The sequence below is a fragment of the Triturus cristatus genome, chromosome 9, assembly GCF_964204655.1.
Source record: "Triturus cristatus chromosome 9, aTriCri1.1, whole genome shotgun sequence".
NCBI lineage: Eukaryota > Metazoa > Chordata > Amphibia > Caudata > Salamandridae > Triturus > Triturus cristatus.
The window spans coordinates 620,682,783-620,703,865 of NC_140592.1; the positions used below are offsets into that span (position 1 = coordinate 620,682,783).

A 21,083-nucleotide genomic window follows, 5' to 3' on the forward strand; every position below is an offset into this window, starting at 1 on the left:
GTTTTGGTTTCTGCCTTGTTTGCCCATCCGGTTCAGGGTCTAGCATGAGAAGATAGGATCGTAGTGGCTGCCAGATATCTCAGGGTCTAGAAGTGGGGGTTGTAGAGCTGGGTATATCTCGCTATTTGTGTTGCAGTGGATCAGGCTGTTGATCCATGTGTGTTTGTTGGGTGGGTGCTTACTGCCCCAGTGTATGGCAAGTTTCCTTAATGCCAGGAGCTGTGCAACTGCTGCTTATCTGCGGGATGTTTTGGGGATAGTCTAACCATAGCCCAAGAGTGCCTGCAGTGGGGAGGGTTCAATAGTGAATTGTGTCATATGGGATATGGTCGTGAATATGTCCCGCTAGTACAATGCTATTTTATTGAATGGTCAGGTGATATGGGCAAAATCTGCCATAGGCGCATGGCATCCGGGACAGTCGGCTGGACGGCTGGGGTCAAGCCGATTTAGTTTAGCGGGGGTGGCATATGCTTGCCAGAGAACTTAAAGTGTAGTAATATTTGTTGGTGGTTCAAGGACACTAGTTTCATTTGCGCACAGCATGCATACCATTTCTGGTCTGGCAGAGGGTATCCCAAATCCTACTCCCACCTGTACCTTGGTATTGTGGATGGAGGGGGGGTAATTCTAGGCTTGCATGATATAGTTTAGAGATGAGATGGTCCCCACTTGTGTCAGTTATAAGCATGGTCTATGGTGGGAACACTTCTGGTTCTAATGGGTACGTTGGAATCTGAGCCCTGATTGCTCCTTGTAGTCTTCTGAGGACGAAATGGTCTATCGGGGGTGGGGGCGTTTTGGAAGTGCGTGTCTATAGTACGCAAGAATATATGTCCTTCTGGAAAAAGGTCCCCAAACATTTTCAAGGAGTACGGTTCATTGGACCAACGCTTCCTGTGTAATGGGCACTCGGGTTGGCAGCTAGTGGAAGTGCCGGGAAGTACCCCAGGTGTCCTCCAATCATGCGCAGCAGTCTCATCCATGCCAAGCTAGTTGTAGATACTGTTTGGATGTCTTGTGGGTCATGTCACAGGCCTGCCGGCATTATGGCAGCCATCGCTGTAGGGAATGCTAGATCTGCCTCCGGTTTGGCGTAGGGTATACGAATATCCGGGTGGTACCAGTGTCTCGCAAGGTAGCACTGGGCTACTAAGTAATAAGGATGCAAGTTGGGCACGCCAAAGACTCCATGATCATATGGGAGGGTCAGAATGGCCCATCCTATGCACGGCTACTTGTCCCGCCCCCCATACCAGTCTTGTAAGAGTAGTACCAAGCGTTGCGAAGAATAAGTTTGTTAATGGTATGGGAATATTTTGGCAAAGGTATAGAAATTGGGGCAAGTCCGCCATTTTGCTAATGGCTATACAGCCTGCCATCGACGGGGGGGAGTCTGATCCAACGTTCTACCTGTTCCACCAGCTTATCCATCACTGGGCCGTAGTTAAACCGCAGTATCTGCTCTTTCTCTCTATGTATGTGTTTCCCTAGATATTTCGTAGAGCGTGTTATCTTCCGGAGAATTGGTGCCAAGTTATAGTTTGGGTGTCAGATATAAAAGATGATATCATCTGTGTATAATGTGATCAGTTGTGGGCCGGGCTTGAATTGCAGTCCCCTCCTAGGCCACTGTGTGTCTCCTGTAGGAATACTGTGTCTACCTGGTGGCGTTGCAAATAGCGCAACACAGTTTTGCCTTTACGCTGGTTATCAAGTCCCCGAATATCCCAGGTTGCCAGTGTGATGTCTGCAAATGGGTTTGTGTTATCGCTCCTCGACATGGTGTAATAAGTAGTGTGACAGATGTAGTTGTGGCTTAAGACTCTGCTCCAGTAACATTAATGTAATTGCAAAGGATTCCAACATAGGACAACAACCCATTCCCCCTCCCATCCCCAGATTCCGTATTCCGAGGACAACCCCCCCCCCCAAAATAGAAGCAATACAAACATTGTCATTCATAACAAAGCAAACATGCCCAGTCTGGTTCTGTATGTAACCACACCCAGGGGTGGCAACACCGCGCCGGGCCCCCTCAATGTGATGGAGTTGTGTTCTAAGGCGAAGCATCATGTTAAGCCACATCCTGAGTCCATTACTGCATTCCGTAGTGGGGGCAGTATTTTGTAAGGCAGTTTATGCAGCTCAGATACCCCGATATGATGTTTGCAACGTCACCAGTAACCTTGTCTCTTTCCAGTGCGACCACAGTAGGTTTCCCCCTTCCATCGCAGCAAGTCAGATCCCCTGATATCACTTTTCCCAGGGGGGTATGTTCATCAAGATCCTGTTCAGTGATCTCTCTCCGCCTGTCTGCAACTGAGAGTTATTTGTCACCAGTCTACGCCTCACTGTCCGGCTGCACCATGGATCATTAGGCAAAATGACAGGGTAATGATCCCAAGCGGCCAGAGGGTATGTGGGCCAGTAGTCCAAGATATGTGTGTCTGGATTGCTGTGGGGGTGCCCATCAAGGTGCACACCAATGCTTCAGTAATTGTGGCGGATGGCACAGGTGCAGAAAGTAAAAGAGATATCACAGGGCCAGGGGTAGCATCACAACCGGTCTCGCAGTCTGGCTGATGCGGTCTATCAAGGCAGCGCCTGTCCATGGCGCCACAGGCCCAGCGTGTTCCTCGAGCACTGCAGCGGCCCCGGTCCCTCCCAATGTCGTAGAGGAGGGCGCAGCAGGTAGGCAGCAGCAGGGAGCAGCGCTAAGCCGGCCCTTCGCGGCCAGGTTGGCCGACTCCCCAGGTTCACCTGCCGTCCCTGTCACCGCGGGGCCTCTGTGGACAATAGGGGTCGGACTCGCCTCTTTCCTCGGAAGTCTTCAATAGTCCCATGCTGCTGGTAGTTCTCGCAGCTCCCTTCTTTCGCCAGCGGGCCCTCCGTAGGCTCAACCTCCATCTCCTCACCGCTTGTACACGTGCAGCCCTCAGTCACTGCAGGGCACTGCGCCCACTTCCTCTCCCTCAACGGGGCTCCAATGAGGCCCACCGTCCCAGCTCCTCGTAGAGTGCACCCCTCCCCAGCACTGCCTCAGGCGGTCCGGCTCGACAGCAGGCCCCAGGCACACCTCCTCAGGCTTCGCTGCTTGATGGCTGCGCAGGGGCTGTAAAGATGGCTTTTGGGTCTCATCCGCCTTGGCAATCTGCTTCCCGCTGTGGTCAGTAATACTCTTCGGGACTAAATCGTGAGGATAGTTATGTAGGAGCTCAGGAGGGGTTAGGAATACGGGGGATGCCGGCGGAGCTGCAACTACGTGGCCATTTTAGTCGACAGCTTGGCCAGGTCCCCAACTCTTAAATCTTTAATTAGAGAAAGCGTTATGAAAATGTGCCCAACATAGCATCTTTGGGGGAAATATTAGCACCAATGTAGTGACGACGAGCCATTATTATATACAATCAAAGATTTATAAACATCAGATGTAGCAAGTTAAGCAATCTTCTTTGTGGCATAGTCAGCACTGATTCCACAAAAGAGAGACATTTTTTGAAGAATTCTTTTCTCCTGAAGAATTCCCATTACATTTTGCTGTTTGGAAGGTGCGCCCTAAACACGCACCTTCTAAATAGAGATTTGGTATGTACTCTCAAACCCAAATTGAGATTCAGTAATGTGCTGCCGAAGCACAATTGGGGTTCTGTACATATAAAAAGGCCGTTTTGTGGTCACAAAGGCACAGTCTTTGACAATATGAGCCTTTGCAATTGCAAAGCCCCTTTGTACTTCTGTCCCCAGGTTCAGCCAGGTCAGTGGCGTAGCTGGACCTTGTGCTGCCCGTGGCAGTCACTGCGTTTGCCGCCCACTGGCCGCATGTAAGAGGGGGGTACTGGTGATTCCCGCAACGGTCGCAGGTAGGGGGGGGGGAGGAAACCACCCGCAAAACTCAGGACTGGGCCAGGTAGCAGAGTCTGTTCTCTGAGCTTTGACCAGTGATCTTCAGTATTTGAGTGATAACACTGGGTGCGGCCAATGCTTGTTTTCTTTTTGCAGTCATTCATTCAATTCTTTATTTCGGTTATAATAACCATAAAAGAGTTCCGTACAATATAAAAGCAATCATTATGACAAAATGCAGCATTTCTAATGGGTACAAATAATCCATACATAATACAATATACAATATAAAAAGTTTTAAAAAAATTAATTTATACACAATATTGGTTTATCAACCATTTAAAATAAGAGTAAAAAATTTAAGAACCAGGGATGATGATAATACCATTACATTTTTTGACCATTCCTTTTCCTAATTATCGCAACATTGAATAAAAAACGACTCAGGCTAAATACTATACTCTGTGATGTGTCGCCCTTAAATATTCTTTCCCCATCCTGGACACGCCGAAGACCCAAGTTTAAACAGATAGGTTTGATCCATTTTATCCTTGCCCGCATATATGCAGGGCATATAAATAGGACATGGGTCTCATCCTCCTTTGCCTCCATATCGCACAATTTACACAGGTCAGATTTATTATTGTTATTGTTGGGCGCCCACTTAGATGTTCCAAGATTAATTTGCAAAATGCCATAGCAATACTTTAAATACAGTGATTTAGCCAAGGGAGGTTCAATTTCATCCATAAAATGTTCAAATTTGCTTCCACATATAAAATTCAAAAATTTAAGGGTCAATGATCCAAGTTTGGGGTTATGTAATACAGAGTTATAAATATAGTCCCAATATGTGTCCTTCAGCAATTTTTGGGAAGAATTGGTAAGGGAATCAGGATCTGTCCAAAAGTTGCGTAGGCCCAACTTTGTGAACCAGTTTTCAATATACGCTAACCAAACCAGCCGAGTAGCATTCTTTATTTGAATTATTTCCTTCAATGCATCTCTGTAGTCTGCAAGCTCGTCGGTTGACCACAGGCGCACCCAGTACAGTAATGGGCGTAAATGGGCTTGGTCGTCCAAACGACGTATATTCAAATCCCAAAATAACGGGACAAGAGGGGTGCAGCCCGGGATCGCTAAAAGTTGCCTAAACAAACTGTTTTCTTGGGCTGAGAAAGAATCTCGTGGTACATGGCCCCATAATTCTGCCCCGTATAGGGTAGCTGATTGAACATTATATTTAAAAAGTTCAATAGCAGGTGATATTGCTTTAGTAGGGCTACTTTTAAACTTCCTGATTATAGGTGCTTTATTTTGTATTAATGTTAACCTCGATTTTTCTATTTGTGGTTTCCAATTCATTTTAGTATCGAGGGTAATACCCAGATATTTAAAATTATTCACTTGTTCAATCTTTTCCTTATTTACATTGAAGACTTTATTAGACCCTCTGTGGGGGTTAATCGTCATAACTTTCGTTTTGGAAGCATTAATTTCAAGGTTTTTATCCAAACAGTAGGCCCGAAATTTATTCAGGAGATTTTGTAGTCCATTAGGCGTCTGGGAGATTAAAATCGTGTCATCCGCAAATAATAAGGCCGGAACGGCTTGACCACACAACTTGGGAGAGTCATGCTCGCAGCCCAAGAGGGTGTCAGGGATGTCATTTACATAAAGAGAGAAAAGGGTTGGTGCCAAAACGCAACCTTGTCGGACACCTCTCTTTTTATATTTATTCTCTCCGATAGCTCTCCATTAGGGCCCCACCTTACTCTTGCATAATTACCCTCGTGTAGCCTAATCAATTGTTGGCAGATGTCCCCAGGGGCGCCCATATCCCTCAACCTTTTCCATAACTGCCCCCTGGGAACCAAATCGAAGGCCGCTTTAAGGTCCACGAAGGCTACGTATAGATGGGATTTCCTTGTATTAATATATTTCCATGTTAAACATAAAAATCTAAAAACCTGGTCTACTGTACTAATTTTGGCTCTAAAACCTGCCTGGTATTTGGTAAAAATAGAGTGATCCTCAATCCACATGTTCAATTTATTAAGAAGTTGGCGAGCATAAATTTTTTGCAAGAAATCTATCAAACTGATAGGTCTGTAGTTTGATGGGTTGGATCTATCCCCCTTCTTAAAGATGGTCACAATTTCTGCACCCTGCCAGGTTTCTGGAATTGGGGCACCTCTTGCAATATCATTGCTAAGTAAATTAATATAGGGGGCCCACAGATTGTTCTCGTGTTTCCAGAGGTCCCCAGGGATTTTGTCTGGTCCTGGGGCTTTACCTTGTTTAACTGAATTAATGGCTAGTATGGTATCTGCCAGGCTAAAAGTTAACGTTGCATCACAAGTGTTTTGCCCTAGGTATCCATTTGTTATTCCTTCCTCCTCCCCTTCACATGAATACAATGTGGAGAAGTGTTTGACCCAGACTTTTTCTTCTAGAAACCTATCTCTGGATTGCACACCTTCTTTGGTGCCCTTTGCTATAAGGTTCCAGAACAACGTTTGGTCTTTTGATTTACAAGCTTGGAGTAAGTCTGCCCAGACTTGTTCATCCCATGATCTTTTTGCGAATAAAATAGTATTTTTATAAAATGTTCTTTTTTCTCTCAGGATATTTATTTGCTTCCCTTTTATAGCCTTTATTAGTTCTAATTTAGCCTGCCGGCAGGCTTTGTTATACCAAAGACCCTCCTTGGGCCGGTTAATCCGACAGGCTTGGCCTTTGTTGATCTCTTTTGAGAGAATTTTTCTAAGTTGCTGCATCAAATTCCTATGTACTAATGATACCGAGTGTTCCTCAGTATTGATGTTAACTAAGGACGACATAAGTTTTACATAAAGTACATAGATTTCTCTAATTATACCAACATTACCCATTACAGCAGGCCATTTTAGAGACCTGCAATTATTGGACTCCAAGGGCTCATGAATGGAATTGTAATCACTAGGTGTCAATACCTTAGGGAACATAAACAATGAGCCAGTGATAGTCAAGGAAAGAGGGAAGTGGTCACTTTCAATACGGTTATCCACATTCAGATCTATGAGCATTGGCCATAGATTCAAGGAGACCAATATGTAATCAAGATGGCTAGTAGAACAACCTCTTTCAAAGGTCGGTTTGCTTGGGCAATCAGAAGGGAGTCGACCATTACAAGAGCGTAGGCCATGTTCCATAGTCAATCTTAGCATCTGCAATGAACCATTTGTACAAGGTATTATATAATTTGCGTCAATGCTAGGGATGTTATGGGCCTTGTCTTCTTCTCCATGGATATCATCTAACCCCGTAATGGGTTCAAAACTCCTATTGAGGTCTCCTCCTATAATCAACATAGTTTTATGATCCAAACTACGAATGAAACCGTCTAGTTGGGCTATTGTGTCTGATTCTTTGTTTGACGGATGGGGTCTGTTGTAAATATTAATAATACAGATTGCCCGTCATTAGTGTCATTAAATTTTATAGCCAAAATATCAGGGCTATTAGAATCCACTTGTGTAAAGTCAATGCCCAGCGTAATTCTTGCCCAAATTATCAGACGGTCTACCTTTGTTTAAATGTGATGCTGCTATATGAAAAGACCTGTAACCTACTTTAAAAAAGTGTTCTACTCCCCATGTTTCTTGGAACAAGATGAGATCCGCATTGCTGATGTAATTATGCCATGCAGGATCAGACATGTTTTTCTTTATACCAGCAATATTCCAAGAAATTAATTTAACCACAACTTCCTTGGTGCTGTCAAGTTGGCTCAAGTCTATATTTGTAACTTCACCAGTTCTTGTTATTGGTGAATTATTATTCCCCACTTCTATTTGCAGGATTGGGTTGTTATCCTGTTTGGCTATGTCCCTAGTAATACATCCATCCATAGTTGCCTTAATGGGTTTGACAATTATATCATCCTCTTTATCATAACTTTCTTCAAGTCAGTTTATTTCGTCTAACCCATATAACTCTGAAAAGCGATTATTTGTGGGTATCTGAAAATAGTTGTCAGGCCCCCACGGCATAGCTTCATATGCCGTGTTTGCCCGGCGTTTGTATGTACGGGTAGCCTTCTCACTATAAAAGTAATTGAGATTTTTAATTCTAATAGGGCCCTTGTCGTTATAATATTCATCATTACAAACTAGTGCCACTACGTTTCTATCCCTGAAATTAACTATAATCGTGTCTCCTTGTATGTCTTTTACCTTGCTACCTATCCAGCCAACCCTTCTGACAAACAGTATCTCTCCATTTAAATGTCTAGGGATCGGCCTGTTCGTGTTCAACCAAAATAACACTTTATTCTTTAACTCTTGGTAGGATTCTGATTTCCCATTCTTCAGTTCAGGAACGCCAATGAGTGCAATTGTATAGGGTAGTGAATCTGGTGGTAGATCAATTGTTACCAAGGGGTTTTTTATACTTCCTTCGTGCTTATGTGTTATTTTTTCTGTGCTTTGTGGTATGACAGCTCTTTCCTTCATGAGCTTCCCTGCACTAGATGTTAGACTTTTAGCACGTTTTTCTAACTTTTGTTTATTGCAATTCAGACCTTTACAATTTGGTACCTTTGTTGGTTGTACTATCGATACCGCACTTACAGCACTTATGGTGCTTGCAGAATCAGCATTAGATGGTGGTAAGTTCTCTGGTCTCCCTCTGACTTCTACCTTTATCAGGTTTTTTAGGGAAATAAAATTATCCAGAGTTAACTGTTCCAATTTCTCCAGCTTTTCATCTACCAATTTGATCCTTTCAAGGACTGGCAAAATCATTGACCTAACAATGTGCTCTATATGTGCCAGTGACCCATAGACACCCTCAATAGAAGCAGGAGTTATGGTTCCAGTAGGGCTGCCTGTAATGATTTGGGTAGATCGCCCTTGGTTATCATTAGGCCTTACAGGTATCCTTTTTATGGGAGGTCTTTTCTTAGGGATTTCCAAATCTTGGGTTTTAAATAATTTTGGTTCCCTCCCTTTTTGTACCGCTTCTATTATTTTCCTCTTTGAAGCCCCACCAGTTCTTACTCGATTAGCAATACGTCTATTGGTCGTTTTGGGCAGTGGGGTTTTGGTCGTTAAGGGTGACTCTCTATATGGCCTCATGTCATTGTGATTTGGGTGACTGGTTTTCCCATTTACTAGCAAGGGTGGGGACCTATCTAAAGCAGTAAGGCTCCCACTCTTGTTCAATGGCATACAGAGGGAGAGGGCCAGGTCCTCCGTGGCCGCTGATTCAGTTGATAAACCATATGTCTCTACAGATGTATCCTGGTGCTGTGCAATTGATATATGTGGCGCACTAGTTACACTGGTTGCAAAAAGAGACATTACGGGAGAAGGATTTTTTGAGAATGGGATATTGTGGCTTCCCTCAACTCCTGGAAGCCCTACATAAGAGTCCAGAAATGTGGATCCAGGTGAAACTATTGGCTGTTCATTGGAGGAAGGATTTAGCGGAGCAAGGCGCATGTTGGGGGGAAGTGATAAACGTCTCTCTGTACTCTCTATGGCAGTTACGACAACACCTATGGTTTTCTGCAACATCCTATCGATCGCAGTCAGGCTCGGCAAGGGGACCTTAGTATTTTTGGTCTGTAGTTCCGTAGATCGTTTCTTCGTGATGACTTTTTTCCCCATAATTCAAGTGCCGGGTCAGCCTCCTAGACGGTACAACAGTAATACCTTGCCAATAGGATCCTGGGTGAGCAGGGATGCGCCTCGATGGACTTTAGGGAGTGGGCCCCAGCCCAGCCTCCTCCGGCCCCGGACGGCCACAGACGGTCCCGCCCTTGTCCCGGGTTTCTCCCGGCGCTACCCGCGCGCGATCCCGCGACGCGGGAGCAGCACCGTGATTTTAAGCGCCTCCTGGCGCGCAACGCTCAGTCACGTGATTCGTGACCGCTAGGGCACCTGGGTCTTGTGGTCCGGTCTCCCCACTGCGGCCGCGCGAGATGGAAATGCGGCGGCGGGAGACCGGAGCGGCAACAGGCAGCAGGGAAGCAATGGCAGACAGCGGGATCCACGGATTTTCCTCAGGGCCAGATTCCGGTTTGCCAAGTAGGTGGAGACAGAACAGGGAACCCGCTCTGCCGCAGCAGCACCGTGATTTTAAGCGCCTCCTGGCGCGCAACGCTCGGTCACGTGATTCGTGACCGCTAGGGCACCTGGGTCTTGTGGTCCGGTCTCCCCACTGCGGCCGCGCGAGATGGAAATGCGGCGGCGGGGGGAGACCGGAGCGGCAACAGGCAGCAGGGAAGCAATGGCAGACAGCGGGATCCACGGATTTTCCTCAGGGCCAGATTCCGGTTTGCCAAGTAGGTGGAGACAGAACAGGGAACTTCCGTGTCTTTTTTTTTAACCATAAACTAAGCTTAAAGGGAAGGCTAACGTCGCTTAAAACATTTTATGCTTACAAAGCTTTTCCCATCTCCTACTAGGACTCTCTGCTTACATCGAATTCACTCATCTGCCAGTAGTTTACCTGATCATTTGTCTAGGAAACATGGGTGGCACAACATATTACGATCAAAGTTTGCATTTGAAGAAATTTGCTCCTTGAGTAAGAGAATCTCACTTTGAAATCAGTAAATCAGTGCGAGGATTTTTCCCTGCAGACGTGCTTGCCCCCTGGTTTGCTGTATTTCATTAGACCGTAATTTATGAAGTGTGTTTTTTTTACAGATCGCTATTATCTATATCACAGGTCTTTAGGATGACGAGGAGGAGCACAAGACAATCAACACAGGAGGGAGTATGGCTACGGGGACGTGCTAATATAATCAGTTTTAGAGTGACTACATTTCTCAGAGAAACTTAAACACGTGTACACAACGAAACCGCATGTTTGTATAGTGCGATTTCCATTAGAAGTGATGCATAATAATTGTATTTTCTGCTCTTAAAGGGCCTTCTTGTAATCTAAAGCGCAGTGGGGCCTCTGTGTTTTTTAAATTTTGTTTTGCTGTGTTCCATTTTAATACCACTTTTTGGTTGCACTTATTCACATTACCACCCGTTTCTTCCGAAACTCTGGCAGTTGGGCGGTTTTCAGTGCGAATGCAGAGACCGCATCACTGCTTAATTGCCCCGTTCCTTAGAAGAGCCGTGTGTAAGGAAAAGGGCGCGGCCGCCATTAAAGCGAAACAGCGGCATGAGGCGCTTTCGCAAAAAAAGCATTTGTTTGTTAAGTTGACAAACAAATGCTTCTTTTTGTAAAAGCGTACCACACAGTGCTTTCACTTTAAATAAAAGGGCGTGGTGGCCATTAGACTCGGCTTGTCAAGGGAAAAAGTGCACGACTGACATTGAAATGTGAAAGTGCAGCAGGGGTGCTTTTACAAATAAACTTTTGGAATACACTTGGTGTCACATTTACGAGAGTTTCGTAAATGCGAGACCTATTGCATTGCAAAGCGTTTTTTATTTTAGACACTAGCTATTTGCTGGTTGGTGTCTTTAGAGATCTAAAAGTACTCACAGCATCACATTGATAGTAACTGAAAATTACAAAGTTGTTACTATGGTAACCAAAGTGTAACCATAGCACCGAGCTGCCATGCAAGGACTCTTCCCCGACCCACAGCTGACTGACAATCAGTGTGGCCTCACCCCGAGCCTCGAGAAAGAAGTCCCTCAGACACCGCCCCACAGATTCCACCTCTGCCATCCCACGCCAAATACAGCATGCTAGGATTCGTTACGCGATTACTGCTGCCTAGCTCTGATTAGCTGACTGCTCAAACAAACAAGTAGACCGCGGATGTAGACAACAGAGCGGCGTTCAGGTGGCCGCACCTCCTTTGCATAACGAGTTAACTTTACTTTGTCCAAACGAAGACTAGAAGTTCACATCTAAAAGTTAAAACTTCAAAGAAACATATCTTCGAAATCGCAATGGGAATAATTTGAGTTTTAGTAACCTTTTGAGTTCGTAATACCAAACGATAATTTTAATCTCGATAGTGGTACCCACCAATAATTTTGTGAAAACTGAAAGGGCCATCGGCGAAAATTCCTAAACCTTGACCGAAAGCTCCCGTTTGTGAAACCACTTTCAGAACGTAGATCTCAAGTATTATTGATTGTGGCGCCTTAAAACACAAATTCTTTGAGCTGCTGCTGAAGAAACACTGACACAGAATCCCATTCCCCCCTGCGTATTCCTCTGCCGCTGGTTCCAACCGCCCTTTCCAACCTCCACGCCTGTGTTACGTCATAACATCACACAATGGACAGAATACTACAATGTGCAGCTGTGTTGCTGGGGGCATAGTTTGGCATTTTGCTGCCACTGACTGCCTTATATCTGTAATTGCTGTCGATGCAAGCACTATGGAGACTGCCCTGATAGCCCAGCATTACTTCTTTTTCGCCATGCCACTCATATGAGTGACCAGGACCAGCAGACCTCTGCCAGGTAAGAAGGGGCATTCAGCGAGCATATGTTAAGATCTGGTGTTATGAACATTTGCTCATGAGGATAGAACGGGAGAAAGAGTTTAAAATGTGTGTTCATTCTTTTAACTGAAGCAGTATGGGGCCTGTTGGTTTTCCTCCTTCACCTCAGTAAGTCTGCATTTCACCTGCTTATAAATTCTTTTGGCTGTGAGGGAGAGCAGTTTTCCACCAGAGATCCCAGGAGAAGAGACTGGTGGTTTGCACGCCCCAATGGGTGGTTGCTCTCTGCTCGATCAATTTCTTGCCACTTTTTCTGTGTACTTTTGGGGCACCTGCTTTTATTGTTAGCTGCCTGGAGTTTTGCTGCTGCAACCAGTAGACCTGAGAGGATTTATGTGGTTATCTGGTAATATAATCTTTAATTTGATTCTGAGGCCTTCACTATACGCTACTGCTGTGACACTTGGCTTGCTACTGGCAATGTTATACTTCTCAACAGAGGAAGGTGTGTGCACACTGCAATCTGCCACCGTATGTGATTCCACTAATTTTGAAATGTATGCTCCTAACATTATTAAGTCCTATAACTACGGTGGCCACTCAACGCCATGTTACTCCTGACGCTGTTTCTAGTACTGTGCTTCTCACACTAAATAACGGATATCACGTGTTAGTTTAATTAGGTCCACTGACACCAAGACTACAATACCGAGAATACATTATGTTGTCCAGCCTCTCTCTCTCTCTCTGTATTAAAGCAGCAACACATTTGGCGTCATTTTTGTTGGTTATTTATTTTTAGTGTATTGTTTTAGGTTTTTCAAGGGGGCACCTTTTAAGCACTGGAAACGCGAACAGTGTAAAACTCTGCAGTGTCGCCGTTCAGATAGTGATGCACAGACAGGTACCACGGCGTGAGAATAGGAGCGCTGCCCCCAGAGCTGTGCACTATTCATATTTGGTGCAGAGGGTTGTGTAGAGTGGCAGCTTTCTGACAAAACCACAGGTGTCCAGTGCATCTCCTTTAAGTCTTTGGTGGGTTCTCACTTTTGCTTACATTTGTTGAATGTCTGTTTTGGTAGACGTCCTACTTTAAAAGAGGAAACTGATGTGCTAGTACTTTGGTGCAGCTTTGGATCCATTTCCCTGTCTTGCTAACCCTTCTTTACCTCTCTACTTTCTGTCTGCCTCCCATTAACTTACTCTTAGCTCCTGTTTGTTTTGCCTCTCTACCTCCCACCTCTACTCACATTTGCCTCCTTCATCTCTCCCTCTTTCTCTCTTGTTGTAAGTTAACTCTCTTTACCTGACCAGAGACTAAATCCCTGCCCTTCTCTCTAACTTACTTCTCTACATACCACACTCTGTGACTAGCTGTCACTTCTGTATACCACCCAATACATTTCTTTCTGTCGCACCTTTCTGTCCCATGTCTCATTCCTTAACCTAAACACTCCCCTTTTACCTGTCTATTTACATGGCTACGTACCTACCACACGATTGCTCTACCTTTAAACTGTCTCTGTACGTCACACCTCTTTCAATAAACCTCAGTGACCCACAGCACTTACCTCTAATGACCTCAACTTGCCACCTCTCTCCGATCCTACCTGTAGATCTCTAGCTCAGCTCTCTGCCCCTCTCTTCTCCTCAAGTGTCTGTCTCTGTCTCTCTCTCTCTCTCTCTCTCTCTCTCTCTCTTTCTCTCTCTCTCTCACTCTCTCTCTCTCTCCATCTTGCTGCTCTATTTGCATCTCATCCCCCTTCATTTCTCTTCCATTTACTTCACCTCCCTCTTAATTTCATCTCTTTATCTTACCTTTTCTATCATTTTTGCCATCTATACCTTACCTTTCTATACCTCTCACATGTCTCTTTCTACCTCACCATTATCTTTCATTTCTCTCTCTGCCTCACAACTCACTGCCTCATCTCTCTCTGCCTCACAACTCATACACTATCTAGTCTCAATTTACCTCACCTATTGGCATTCTGTGTCTCTCTTTTTATAGATGTCCTCTTTCCCTCACCTTTCCCGTTATTTTATTTCTTTCTCTCTACAATGCTCTCTCTACCTCTTCCACTCCATCTATCACTCCCTTTGCTTTCATCTCTTTCTATCCCATTCACTGTTTCCGTTCACTCTCTCTGCTTCCAATGTCTCGCTCGTTTAATACATCTTTCTTACCCCTGTCTCTCTCTCCTTATTTCACCATTCTATACTTCTCCCTCACCCTTCATCTGTATTAGCCTCACCTCTCTGCCTCATCTGCACCTCTTTTCTCTCTACTTCTCTAATATTTCTATTTTTCATCCCACTGGCTCTACCTGCCTCTCTGCCTCGCTACTTTGTTTACCTGACCTGTCATTCTGTGCTTCACCTTTCTATTTGTGCTATCTCATTATAACTCACCTCTCTTCCTATCTTATTTCTCTCTAGAACTTGCCACTCGGGTTGACACCTTTCTTACCATCCTACATTTAAAACTGCATGCCATGCCTCTAAAAACAAGCATTGGCATAGCCAATAGGTCTCGCCTTTGGGACCTTATGTTTTTAGCCATGCAACAGTTGATGTTATTGCACCAAAAATATTATGCTGCATAACTAAATACTTATAAGATCCCAAAAGCGAGACCTATTGGCTATGCCAATGCTTGTTTGCATGGTTACCCCTAACTTGACTTGACTGCGTGCTGGGACCCTGCTAACCAAGCCCCCGCTACTGTGTTCCTTTCCAAAAATGTACCTTTGTTTCCACAATTGGCACACCTCTGGACATCATGTAAGTCCCCTTTAAAAGGTACCCCTGGTACCAAGGGTCTTGTAACCAGAGAGGGCCTCTGAGGGGTACAGCATGTATTATGCCACCCTCTGTGACCCCCTCACCTTAACACACATGCACACTGCCATTGCAGGCTGCGTGTTTTGGTGCAGAACAAAGTGAAGAGTCGACATGGCACACGTGTGCCATGCTCACCAACACTGCCTATGGCTTGAGTAAGTCACCCCTCTAGCCGGCCTCACAGCCCTAAGGCAGGGTGCACCATACCACAGGTTAGGGCTGAGCTCCATGAGCAATATGCCCCCTACAGTGTTTGTGACATTCACAGAATTTTTTTATTTATTTCAAATCTTTTTTATTAGTAAACAAAATTGAGAGAAAAAAAAATGACAAGTCATACAATAAGTGGCAATAACTGACAATAAATGACATATGCAATCCCCAACCAACAGACCCATAGTACATGAGAGCCGACAAATCTATAGGAGAGTCACCCCCAACACAGACCCATATGAGATCATATTCCTCAAACACATAATAATAAAATCCGTAAGTCAGGGCTGTAACTTTGATCGCCACATCCGAATAACATGGACACATTCGAAACAAATGAAGTGAAATAAAATGAAGTGAAATAAAATAAAATGAAGTGAAATTAAAGGAAACCTAATAAAATTAAACTAAGATATGTCATGAAACCACGTTTAGACCCCCACACTCCGATTGCGCTATAGTGTTTGAGCGCCACAACTGCCAATACCTTATTTCACTTGTGTTGCCTATCCAATTCCGTCTCTCCCCTTACTCTCTAGTCTATCAGCCCTGATTCAGCCACAAATCTGCCACTACTTCCACCACTTCCATTCAGGGTGGGTCAAATGAGAACGAAGACCTGTCCAGGGATTTCCAAAGCCGCCTGTGGGAAGTGCGCCACGGGGATGAGTGTAGAGCTGGATTGTCAGCTCCTCTTAAAAACGAGAGCCATTCTTGCCATACCCTGAAGGATACCTCAGAGGCGCTTTTCCATTTACATAGTACCACCTTGCAGGCTAGAGTAAGCAAAATGTCCATCAATTGACGATCATTGTCATTTTGAAGCTCTTGGTCTAGCATCCCCAATAGAACATAGACAAATTCTCGTTTAGACTTGACCTTGAAAGTATGATCTATGCAGTCAAACACTTTCTCCCAGAATAGTCCCAGCGCAGAGCACCCAAAGAGCATATGGGCTAAGTCTCCCACCGCCGAGTTACAATTCCAACATAAGGGGCTATCCCTCAGATGGAGTTTATGGAGTTTCTCTGGCGTCCAATAAGTCCTATTAATGAGCATATATTTGGTTTGGGCTAGAATCGGGGAGATCTTATTCGTTAGGGCGGCAGCATGTATCAAATCCCAGTCAAATACTAAACCTGTAGAGTTAGGCTCAGATTCCCACTTGGATTCATTTTTCTTGAACGCCTTCCTTGGAGCAGGGAGAAGCAACTTATAAATTTTAGAAACAAAATGACCCGACCTCAACATTCGTGGAACATGGGTCTTAAGCCAAGGGTCATGCGATTTAAGGGAGCGAGTAGACAGAATAACCTTAAGTTTCAAAAAGTCATAAAAGTCCATTGGAGACATATTGTGGTTGGTTTGAAGCGAAGAGAACGGCAATGGATGCCCTCCTTCAAATAAGTCTTCCACCAGATTAATGCCTTTCTCAGACCAAACCTTCCATTGCAGAAGCTTCTCTTCCAGCTTAAACAATGGATTATACCATAAAGATACCATAGTAGACTTCCTCCACAACAGCCCACCTGTCTGAGCCTGATCTAATCTCAGAAGCGCTCTTCTAGTGTTCAACAGGATGCATTTGGAGTGGGGGAGATGGGATAGATCCATTGAGAGTAATGCTGCGAGAGGTGCATTACCAATCAAAGATTTCTCAATCGCAATCCACAACGGTGAATAATCTGCACCCTCATTCAGCCACTGAGCCCCTTGTTTACATAGAAAGGCCGTCTGATAGTTCCTGAAGCTAGGGAGACCCAGGCCGCCCTTACCTTTTGATAGCTGTAGCTTCTTCATAGATATCCTGGGTTTCTTCCCCTGCCACAAGAACCCACCAAACAGCCCGTCCACCGTTGTCAAGAAGGCCTCCGAGAACGTCATTGGCAGCATACTCGCCAGATAATTTACTAATGGGGTCACCATCATCTTCAAGATTTCCGCCCTTCCCCACCATGAAAGGAATTTCGGGGACCATCCCTCTAGCAATTTAGATATTTTTTTTCAGAGTCAAGCTTTCATTGACCTCCAAAGTTGTAATTAGATCTGTATCAAATTCTAATCCCAGATACTTAAAGCAGCCTGGTTGCCACGTCAGGCCAGAGTCCCCCATAATCTCTCTAGTGCCTAAGTTATTCAGCAGCTTAACCTCTGTTTTATCTTTGTTCAACTTATATCCCGACACCTTGGAAAAATCGTCAATGGTAGACATAAGGGCCGGTATAGCCTCTGCCGCTCACTCTGATACTATTAGAACATCATCCGCATACGCTGTCAATTTTATTATACAATCTTCAAATGGAATTCCAGCAATACCCTCGTTAGTTCTCAAGTGATAAAGAAATGGCTCAATGGCCAACAAAAACAATGAAGGCGAGAGAGGGCACCCCTGTCTAGTGCCTTGATGTAGCTGGAACGCTGAGGAGAAGGAGCCGCCCGCTCTAACTCTCGCAGATGGACAAGAGTATAGAGACATCACCATCTCGTAAAGAGGTGACCGAGGTTGAACTTATTTAGGACCGCATTCAGATAGTTCCAATCGACTCTATCGAAAACCTTTTCGGCGTCAAGTGTGATTGCCACAGTAGGGGTAGTCAACAACTTTGCTCGTTCCAGTACATGCGCCAGTATTCTAGTATTATCACTAGACAGTCTATTCTTTAAAAAACCCGCCTGTGATGCATGAATCAATTTGGGTAGGACCTTTTGGAGCCGGTTAGCCAGAATCATTGCTAGAAGCTTACAATCGAGATTAATGAGCGAGATAGGCCTATAGTTCTTTGGTAGCGCTGGATCCTTCCCCTCCTTCGGTAGCACCGCAATAATGGCTTCTGACAACGTACCCTTCACCTCCCCTATTGCACTGATTTCTTGGAATAAGTGCAAGAGTGGTTGTGCCAACAGTGGGGAAAAGCTCTTGTAGAACCTAGCAGTGAACCCGTCCGGTCCGGGTGCCTTACCACATTTTAAAGACTTAATGACCATCTTGACTTCCTGAAGCGTGATAGGGCCGTTAAGGCCATCACGATCCATGGTGGAGAGGGAGGGAAGCTTGCACTTATCTAAATAGCCTTCAATTTTTGAGTTGTCTGTATTCTTGGCATAAAGTTGCTCATAAAATTGTTTGAATACCTCCGCTATCTTAGCCGGGTCCGAGTGTGTTGTACCCCCCTGATCTTTGATGGAGTTAATCGTATTTTTCTGTATTTTAAATTTGAGGTATGCAGCTAGGCTCTTCCCTGCCTTGTTGGATTCACAAAGTTTGAATTGCTTCCTCCTAGTTAACCAAGTCCCCGCCCTTTCACTTACTATTTTGTTATACTCATATTTCTTATTTGCTAACTTATTAATTGTCTCTTCCTTCCTGTTGGCCAAGTGTTTCTTCTCTAGCGCGGCAATTTCTCCTTCTAAAGTCTCCGGAGCTTTATTATGGTTCTTGTTTATGGCAGATTTTATTTTAATTACGACCCCTCTTATCGTACTTTTTAGCGCCTCCCAACGAATCAAATCAGTGGTATCTCCCCTACTGTTATGGTCTAAGTACTCCCTAATCGCTGTCTCGATCGCTACCCTATGCTGTTCTTTCCCAAGCACCTCCTCATTAAACCTCCAGATTGATTGCTGGGTAGAGGGTTTGACGTTAGAGATGGATAGTGAAATACATGAGTGATCAGATAAAACCTTTGGTTCGATAGATGTCCCTTCTATTCTAGGGATACCATTCTTTGTTATAAATAAATAATCAATCCTGGAGAATGAATCATGCGGACAAGAATAAAAGGTATAATCCCTCCCATCAGGGTTCTGCAATCTCCATGTATCCACCAAATGAAATCGAGTACATAGATTAGTGAAGGCCTTATGGGATCTATTGCTTCGAAAGGAGCATCTGGAATCCCTATCTATACTGGATCAAATGGTAGATTAAAGTCATCTGCCAGAATGTGTATGGCTGAGTCAGGAATGGTCTCTAGTTGCTTGGACAGATCTGACCAAAAGGTTAGGTCGCATGTATTAGGGGCATAGACATTCGTCACGTAGAATTCAGTGTCATCTTTAGTCAGCTTGGTCGTAACCCACCGCCCTTTGGAGTCAGAATCATGGGTGAGCAACTCTACGTTAGATTTTTTGGCAATTAAAGTCAGGACCCCATTTTTCTTCCCCATCGCCTCTGACCCCACGACCTCAACAAAGAATTTATTCCGGAGTGTATGAAAGTGTGAGGCCTCAAGTTTAGATTCCTGCAACAATACAATATCACCTTTCTGTCTACGTAAATACTCCAGGATCTTCTGACGCTTAACTGGTTGATTGAGACCCTTGACATTAAGAGAGAGTGTTTTCAAGCTATTCACTCTTGATACACCCATAGGAGTGTCAATTGTGGATAACGCCATAACGAATCAACAGCTAACATGGTAAATTATTAATAAACTACACTGAACTGCATTGACTCGGACCTCCTTCATTTTCTCCCTTAACCCCTTAATTCTCACAGCACTAGCCAGAAGGTAAAAGTACAATCGGCCTAGGCATTGACAATAGTATGGTATTAAGCCTGGTGTGCATTGGAACTTAACATAGACCCCAACCGGGTCGAGGCAGTGCAATCTGCACAGGCTTTGGCAATAGAGTGATGTTGGACTTGGTATGCATAGAAACATGGCATAAACAATGACATAAAGAAAAATTACCACAAAAATCAAACACGCTCCCCACCCTCTCTCCCACCCTCCCACCTCCCCCTCCCCAACACCCTCCCCCACCCCTCCACCCCGAGATAAACTAGTAGGCATGGTGACACGGAAAAAATAGTGTCCCTCCCATGGCCTCAACTCGTATTCGTGTTAGCGATTCAGGAATTAGCCCAACACGTAAGACATCACAAACCCGTGTGCCCGATAGGCAACAGTGCCTGTCTAGGTAACAGCTAACTTATATGGGCAAGGCTGCCGCTGGGTCACCTCCCAGTGGGATTCTTCACAGTGACTACCCATCTCACTAACCTTAATCCAATACATCAACGGGTTGGTATGCTCGCCTCGAGATGTATGCAATAAATAAGCCCCCACTTCTTCACTGCTGTTGACTGGTCTAGGGCTACCAACACAGACCAAGGATTGCATAATATTTAGTGACGAATCATAACTAGTATCAACACTCAAAGAAGGCACAAACCACCCAAGAACACAGAGGGAAATTCTTACGGCCCCTTATACTCCATTACCTTCCTGAACAGAGGCCAACATTGCAACAATACAGCAGTACATCAGGACCCAACACTGCATGACTACGAATGGTACATTGACAAAATAATCTGCTACGGAAACAAAGAGTCCTGTTTAGCGGAGGAAGTAGAGGCTGCTGATGAAGTATCCATTGGTGATTCATCGCTTCCCTCCAGATATTGCCTGAGTTTTAATGGGTCTGCGAAGATCTGCGGAGAACCTTTGATAAAGACACGGAACCTTGCCGGACCTACAAAACCAAATTGATGACCCAGCGACTTTAATTGTGGACGCAAAGCAAGAAAGGCTTTCCTCGTGTCCACAGTTTCTTAACTGTAGTCTTGTGATATGAATACTTTACTAGATTTCCAGAGCACATGGTTATTTTTACGTACAAACGACAGTATTTGTCCTACATGCTGGTAACATAGTGGTTTACATACAATAGGCCGCGGTCCCTTTTGGCCCGGCAAGATCCTGCCCGGAACCCTATGAGCTCTATCAAATTCCAGTGGATGATGGAAGCTAAGGTTGGTCG

The 21,083-nt window shown here is 44.7% G+C and overlaps 1 protein-coding gene across 2 annotated transcripts in view; it reads left to right on the top strand.

Moving 5' to 3' along the window:
* POLR2I (RNA polymerase II subunit I) overlaps positions 1–21,083 on the top strand; it is a 216,763-nt gene that overhangs the window by 25,526 nt on the left and 170,154 nt on the right. The gene's annotated exons all lie outside the window — the stretch shown is intronic.